The sequence below is a fragment of the Medicago sativa genome, chromosome 8, assembly GCF_051527215.1.
Source record: "Medicago sativa cultivar Bolivia chromosome 8, Bolivia_mono, whole genome shotgun sequence".
Lineage (NCBI taxonomy): Eukaryota > Viridiplantae > Streptophyta > Magnoliopsida > Fabales > Fabaceae > Medicago > Medicago sativa.
The window spans coordinates 34,693,464-34,701,604 of NC_140756.1; the positions used below are offsets into that span (position 1 = coordinate 34,693,464).

Here is an 8,141-nt window from a genome sequence, read left to right on the forward strand (position 1 = left end):
TTCATTTTTCCAGAAAAACAAATCAAAGGCCACTTTTCACCAAGAACACGATGAAGTTCATGAAGAACTTCATCCTCTGAAACCCTAACCGTTTTTCCAGATACACAAAACAAACGCAAATCATCAAATTCACCCTCAAATACACAAAATCAATGCGAGTTTTCAGAGAATCTAAACAAAAACGTTCACAATTCGACAAGTTTTTTCCGAATCCAAGTTCTCAGTGATTCTCTGCAAGAATCCTCGTCACTGAACCTGTTTCCATGCAATTCAAGCGCAAATCCATCAACAACTGGACGGATTCGACGCGATCACAAGAAGTGTTTGAGAAAGAGAAGAAGAGGACCGAAAAAGCAACGAGAAAGAATTGAACCAGAGAAGAAGAAAGCGGAACTTCACCGATTTATTTTCGGTGTTGACAACAACAAATCACTCACCAGAGAAATCAGAATCTTCTGTGCAGTTTTCTGAAGCATTTCGCTTCGTTTTCCTCCGATCCAACCACAGGTAAACACTTCGTCATCTTTCTCTTTCTTCCAAGATCTCAGTAAAAGCGCATGCATGTCGTATGTTCATAGATCAGCATAGATCGAAAGAGTTCGAACTACTTTCGTCGAAAAAGATCTTAAAAAACTGGAAATATTTTGAAACCGTAAGAGTTTGAACCCGATCTACGCTGATTTGTTAAGCTCTTGTGTTTTTAAGCCTTGGATTCGTGTTTGTTGTAAAGAGATGAGTAAGATGAGTTATAGATCAAAGAGTTTAGGGTTTACAAAGGTTGAAGGCGACAGAGCCGTCGCCGGCGGCGGTGAAATCCGCCGGAGTTGTAGAGAGAAGGAAGAGCATCCTGCTCTGAAACGAACCCTAGAGAGAGAACGGAAGGGCAAGAATGAGCCTGAACCGGTTTCTCTTGCTTATACATGCTCACTCAACCGGTTCAGCCCGTTCTTTAACCCTACCCGGTCCATTCCCTGCGTTTTAAGCCCAATAGCTGTTCTGTGCCATGCCTGCTACGTGAACCCCCCTATCCTGCATATTCCTTGTTGTTTTTTGCTATTTACACCCTTACCAGTCCAATTTCTTCACAAAAATTTCTAAATCTTTTCCTATGTGTTCTTGACATTTTTTCTAACATTTTTGTGACAATTTTTTGTGCTAAAACTTGAGAAAAATATGTGAAGCCTTTTTTCTTATTTTTGTTAAAACTAGTAAATTTTCTTGTACTTTTTAGTCCAAAGAACCTTTAAAAAAAATTCCTAAAAAATTCATATAGGCTCCTTGATAGTTTTGTAGTATTTTGTGATACCTTTTGCATATTAAAAATTGGTTAAAAAATAAGGTGTTGATTTTCTTGGTATTTTTGTCAAAAAATAAGTGGAACTTTGCTTGATTTCGATCCAAATTGCTTGATGAATTTTGGTGACCTATACCATTTGATCTCATAGAAGTTTAGCCACTGTTTGTGCTTAATTTTGTTGCATAATTGTGAATTTTGGTAGGTTACTTAGTTTACAAGTCATTAAGTAGTTAAATAATGTAAATATGCTCCAAATTTGTTTTAAAATGTCAAGTGAATCTTGTAGCCTTAATTCCCATTCCAAGACTTGTTTCTAAACCTTTAAAATGTAATTGGGATGTGAGAATTATAGGTCACTTGGTTCTTGCATTTTATGAACAAATTTTAGCCATGTTTGCACTTATTTTCTATCCTTTATATTCTAGTATTTCTCTTACTTCACTTCTTTGATATTGTCATGTCCTACTAACTCCTTTCATTTCATGCTTCATCATTTCATAAGCATCTCCATTTCATCCCATATTCATTTCTATTTCCTTCTTACAATACAATTTGTACCAAAGTTAGAATGTAAACACTTAGGAAATTTTGTAATATTCTTCTTATGCTTTTAATTTCTTGGCAAAGAGGCCATAGAATGTATCTAGGGTATGATGTAAAGGACAATGGACTCTAATAATGTACACCGACACAAGCACCGACACACGCACACACATCACTATATAGCTAGAATATGCATGTTTAGATGTATGTTTAGGATTGTATGTTTAGATGAATGCCTAGGACTTCTACTTAGAAAAAACCAATTTTCCAAACAAATGTGAACAACTTCACTCAAAGCTTTTCCAAATAAACCTTGGGACCCAACATCCCATTGTATTTTCTTTTCCATTTTCTTAATCAAATTTCAATGAACTCTAATCCTACTTTGACCATATTTTGCAATTCACTAATTCAACCTCACTATTTTCCAATCTCATGCCCTTGAGGCCTCTTTCTATTCTTCAAAATTTCATTTTCAAATTTAAAATCAACCAACAAAAACAAAAGCATTTTTTGAGAGAGAACTACGGTGGATTTGATCCCTTGAACGGGTACGTAGGCAGGGAATCAAAATTCCTTCAATTCAACTAAAATAAAAATCCAAAAACATTCTTCTCCCTCCAATTCTTCACTTAGTAACTTTTAGGTTTAGTAAACATTTTCAAAATAGCATTTAAAAATAAAGCGCGCGCGTAGAAATTAAAGACGGTTCCTATAGGATACTATAGTCGTTATGGGTGCCTAACACCTTCCCGTAGCGAAAACAACTCCCGGACCTCGATTCTCAAGGGTTTTGCTTACTTTTTCCCTTCCCAAGAAAAAATAAGATATCACCGGTTTAAAAGGTTCAAACGTAATCAATGTTTGACACCCGAAAACCAAGATAAAACATATTGTTCATGTTTATTTGGAAAATAATTTTTCCTAAGTGTAAATCCTAAGCATTCATCTAAACATTCAATCCTAAACATACATCTAAACATGCATATCCTAGCCATACATCTAAAGTAACCATGTGATGTGTGTGTGCATGTGTCGGTGTTTGTGTCGGTGTACATCATTAGAGTCCATTGTCCTTTACATCATTGGCCTAGATACATTCTATGGTCTTGCAAGAAATTAAAATTGCATAAAAGTAAAGTACAAGAATCCCTAGGTCATTACATTCTAAGCCTTTGTGTAAAAATTAAAGTGTATGATAATAAGGACTAAGAATATAAGATGGAGGATGAAATGCTTATGGAATATGTGAAGTATGAAATGAAATGGATAGTAGTATGAGGTGTAATATGGTAAAAATAAAGCATGAATAATACCATAACAAGAGCATAGGAATTGACACAAGACATAGCCAAAATAATGCAAGGTATAGCTACAATTCAACCACAAAAATGCAAGAATCATATGGCCTATAATTCTCACAATTCAACCTATTTTTCAAAGGGGCATAAACTCTGGTTTTAAGATAAGGATCAAGGCAACATGATGGACTTGACATTTTTAAGTGAATTTAGACATATTTGCATCATTTACTCACAAACATAACTTGCAAATCAAGCAATTGAGCAAAATTCACACACATGCAGCAAAAGCACATACAAACAGTAGCTAAAATTTCACAAAATCATATGGTATAGGTCACAAACATTTCTCAAGGAGTTGGAATTAGAATCAAGCAATTTTCACAAGTTTTTAATCCAAAAACATCACAAAATAGCAAGAAAATCAACACATTATTTTTATCAATTTTTTAATATGCAAAAATCATCACAAAAATACTACAAAATTATCAAGAAATGTATATGAAAATTTTTAGAATTTTTAAAAGATTTTTAGGCTCAAGAACATGCAAAACTTCACAAATTTTAACCAAGATAGTAAAGAATTAACAAGAAAAATACCACACATTTTTTTATCAAAATTTAACACATAAAAATATCACAAAAAGGTTAAAAAATATCAAAAAACATATGGAAAAAATTATGGAATTTTTATGAGAATTTTAGGCAAGGCAGGGGTGCAAACATCAACACACAGTGTCAAAATAGCAAGAAACATGAAGGAGAACGAAATCCAGTACAACAACGGGCCCAACCCACACACACATGGATCCTGGATCCTCAGGGAGCTTCAGGGGCCGTTGGATTGATCCAGATGGATCAACCCTAAATCCAATGGCCAGGGGAACGAACCAAACTGAACCAGACCGGTCCACAGGCTTATATAAATGCCTGAAGACCGATCCAATTCATTCTTCACTTGCCTTTCTCTCTCTTCTCTCTTTCTAGTGAGAGAAGCTCTCACTTCTCTCTTCTTCTCCGTCGTCTTCTCCGACGAACACAACGGAGGAGGTGCGGTGGCTCGCCGGTGGCGCCGCCGCACCTGAACTTTTTTCTGGAAAACTTTACACCGTTGTGTTCGTCTTTGCTTCCTCTTCATGATTTTGAAACTCGTTTTTTGAAACAAGGCTTGGATTTGAACAGATCTACACTTGAATCTTACATCCTAGGGTTTCAAATCTTTTTTCTAATCTCTCTGAAACTAAACCCTAACTTGACTTATTTTCTACGCTGATGATGATTATAAACCTGGATTCATGAAATAAACGGTGAATCTTGGAGAAATTACATTTTAGGGTTCGGTTTTCAATCTTTTTCAAAGCTTTTGGAAGTTTTCGCTTCGATTCACCGTTTATTTTCAATTTTAAGCCTTCGATGATGATTATGAACAAAAACGAGAAGGTCTTGTATGTTTACCTGGATTTGAATGAGAGTTTCAGATGAGATTCTTCGGAAAACTTGAATCATGAATGTGTTCTTGATGCTTCTGGTAAGTTTTGCAAAGAAACTGAAAATAAATCAGTTCTTGATCCTCTTCTTCTTCACTAATCGAATTCAAACTTCGATTTCATCGTCTTCTCTCCTCTTTGAACTGGGATCGCACAATTCTTTCGAATGCGTGCTTGAATTGCAGCTTTTTCAATTCGATGATGAAGATTCGAACTCGAATCTCTAAGAATTGCAGCGAATTAGCTTCAATTCAATTCAATTCTTTGTTCTGGAAACTTAGGGTTTTCACTGTGTTCTTCATGTTCTTGTTATTTCTGGCTTTTTGATTGTAACTGAATAGAGAGAGAAAGTTATGATATGTTTCTGTGATTTTTGATGTGTTGGCGCAATCTGAGTGGGATTGTGATGATTGAGACCTTTTATAGCTTGACATGTGTTCCTGATAGCCAATGTGTGCTTGCCACGTGTTCTGGACTGATGACTTGGACTGAAATTTGGACATGGGCCTTTCTGCAATTGTAAAAATTAAAAGGGCCAATCTGCAAAATAATAAAAAAGATGACTAAAAAAAATGAACTGGACCAAAAATAGGACTATTCTGCAATTGAGGAAAAAAAAGGACTTAAAAAAAAATAAAATTCGAAACAAAAGAAAGGACTTGAATGCAAATTTTAAAAATTTGGGGACTAATATTAAAAAATGAATTAAAATTGATAATTGGAAAAAAACTTAAAGTGAAACAAAAATAAAAAACACAAAAAGGACTAAAATGAACCAACTACTTAAATGAGGTACTTCAAAGTAACCTCTCTCTGCCAAAATTTCGTGTGAAATGACCAAAATGCCCCTAGGGACTAAAATGACTCAAAATGACTCAGATGCAATTAAAAAATGGTTTTTAACAAGGAATTTAAGCAAAAACTTATACAAGCATATTGAAAAGACCCAGAGACAATTTTTCAGAGATTAAACAGAGTTTTATCACATGAAAAGACTAAAATGCCCCTAGGGGCTAAACTGACTCAAAATGACTTCAAATGCAAGTTTTGAAATGGATTTTGACATGGAATTGAAATAAAGACTTATTCAAACTTTTTGAAAAGACTCAAACAACTTTCAGGGACTAAAATGAGTTTGAATGCAGGAAATGACTAAAATACCCTTTTCATGAATTTTGCAAGTAACATTGAAATAAAATGCAGAGAAAGATGCAATTGATCAGAGACAAATTCAAATAACTTGAAATGCAAGAAAAGAAGAACTGAGCTAGTATTTTTAGGTTCAAAATTAGGGTATAACAATTGGAGCCTCAAAGTTGGTGATGGTAAACACAACCATGGCATGACAGATGTGTTGAAAGGTCATAAAACCGCCAGACGTCTAAACCCAAATGAACGTGTTCACCTTGAAGAGATGGTGGAATCAAACGTTCCTCCGAGGCAAATGCTTACCAACTTAAAGAAGAGGAACCGTACCACTTCAACTACCATCAAACACGTTTATAATGCAATTTTCTGACTGTTTTCCATCAACAACAATAATGAAAGTTTTTTACACATTGTAGGCCCGGTTCAAGGACACCGATTACAACATGAAGGTGCATTTGAAAGAACAATTCCGACAATTTGTTTTACTGGAAACCACCTCTATGCGTCCACCGGGATCATCGACAATAGAGTATGTTTTCATGGTAGAGGTATTACCGACAAACTCAAGCAATGGAAGACGATACTTGTTTGTCTTGTATGTTGAATCCAACACAAGCACCGTGGAGAACGTGTTAAACAACTTGATAGAATCTGGATGTGCCCAAAAAACATCACTGACTTCATCAGAATCATGATAATTCCTACAATGATAAACGTAACCATTATCAACCAAAGACTTCAAGAGATGTTGCATGTCATTCCTCGTACCCCTAATGGACCGCCTATGCCTGTAAGTAGCATTATAAACGTGTTTGATGGTAGTTGAAGTGGTACGGTTCCTCTTCTTTAAGTTGGTAAGCATTTGCCTCGGAGGAACGTTTGATTCCACCATCTCTTCAAGGTGAACACATTCATTTGGGTTTAGACGTCCGGCGGTTTTATGACCTTTCAACACATCTGTCATGCCATGGTTATGTTTACCATCACCAACTTTGAGGCTCCAATCACCATCAGTCAACAAGTAACCTCTCAGCCTAAACGGACACTCGCATTTAACCGAACCAGCTATCTCACGCCGACTTTTTCTCTTGTACTCGGTGTATGAACCTCTCCTTTCACATATCAAAGTAACAAATGTGTTTCTTCCGTTGCCACCGTTATCGGATTTACCAATAACGGTGGGAAAAACCAAGCTTCCTAGCTTTCTCCCGAACCCACTCCAACAAATCATTGCGTGTTGCAAACCTGTGTTTGGTGGTAAAATGTTCTCGCTGGTCAATACAAACAGCAACAACTGGAGCTGGTACAATAGGAGGAATAGGAGGAGGAGCATCCTCTACTTTCGGGGTGGTGGCGGGGGATTCTCGGATTTGGCATTTCCGGAATCATGCGCATCTTGAAGTAAAAGAAGCGGCAACACAACAAGAGGTTCATTCTGAGGTAGATCATCATTTGGGGGATCAACAGGAACAACCATGACTGAAAATAGTGTGAAGTAGAGTCGGAAAATGAACACAGTTGCTGCACTGGTACAGTCCGGAACACGTAATCCGGCACACATGAATGCAGTCCGGATTACATATTCCGGAAAAGTACTGCAAAGATCATACAACGTGATCAAATGTTAATCGCCTAAAAATTGACTAGGGAAAGGTTTATATACACATTACCTTTGTATTCAGTCGAAAATGATGATGTTAACCCCCCTTGATGGCCAGATTGCTGCTCCAAACCATGATTTCGCCCAAATGGAGTGTTTTTTTAGAGGTGTAGGGAGTGTTTTTGATAAAGGTGGTCTGCTTCAGCTAGGTTCTGGAGAACTATATATAACCTAGCTGTCTGGATTACGTTTTCCGGAAAAAAAAATGACTACTTTTCCCGCCTGGTTTAAATACAGGGCCTGCGGATTCTCTTATCCGGAATACAACCATTGTGTCCGGATTATGTGTTCCGGATTGTATTCACCCTGACCAAACCCAAGTTACGCAAGTCCCATGGGGTAGGGTGATTTCCTAATTGTTTCGGATTATATGATCCGAATATTTTCCGGAATATATAGTCCGGATAAAGGGTATTTTAGTCAAAAAAATAGGGCGTGCGAGAAGGCCATAGGGTGGGAAAAGTAATTCTCACCAAATTTTTAGAAAAATGTGCAAGGGCTAATAAAACTCGATTTGACTAACTTTTTTTATGCTCAGCCCAACTAAACATATGGAATATTCGGTCAACGCATTAATTTTACCTATTTTGACACCTCTAGTTGCAATATGTGGGGGTTTTGTTTGAATATTAGATTCTCCACTTAGTTTGAATGTATATAAATTAACTCGTAAAAATAGCTCAAAAATATACAAAAAATACATT

At 36.4% G+C, this 8,141-nt stretch overlaps 1 pseudogene; it reads right to left on the reverse strand.

Moving 5' to 3' along the window:
• Positions 1–6,213: 6,213 nt before the first annotated feature.
• Positions 6,214–7,513, reverse strand: LOC146898713 (uncharacterized; annotated as a pseudogene).
• Between the last annotated feature and the right edge of the window lie 628 nt (positions 7,514–8,141).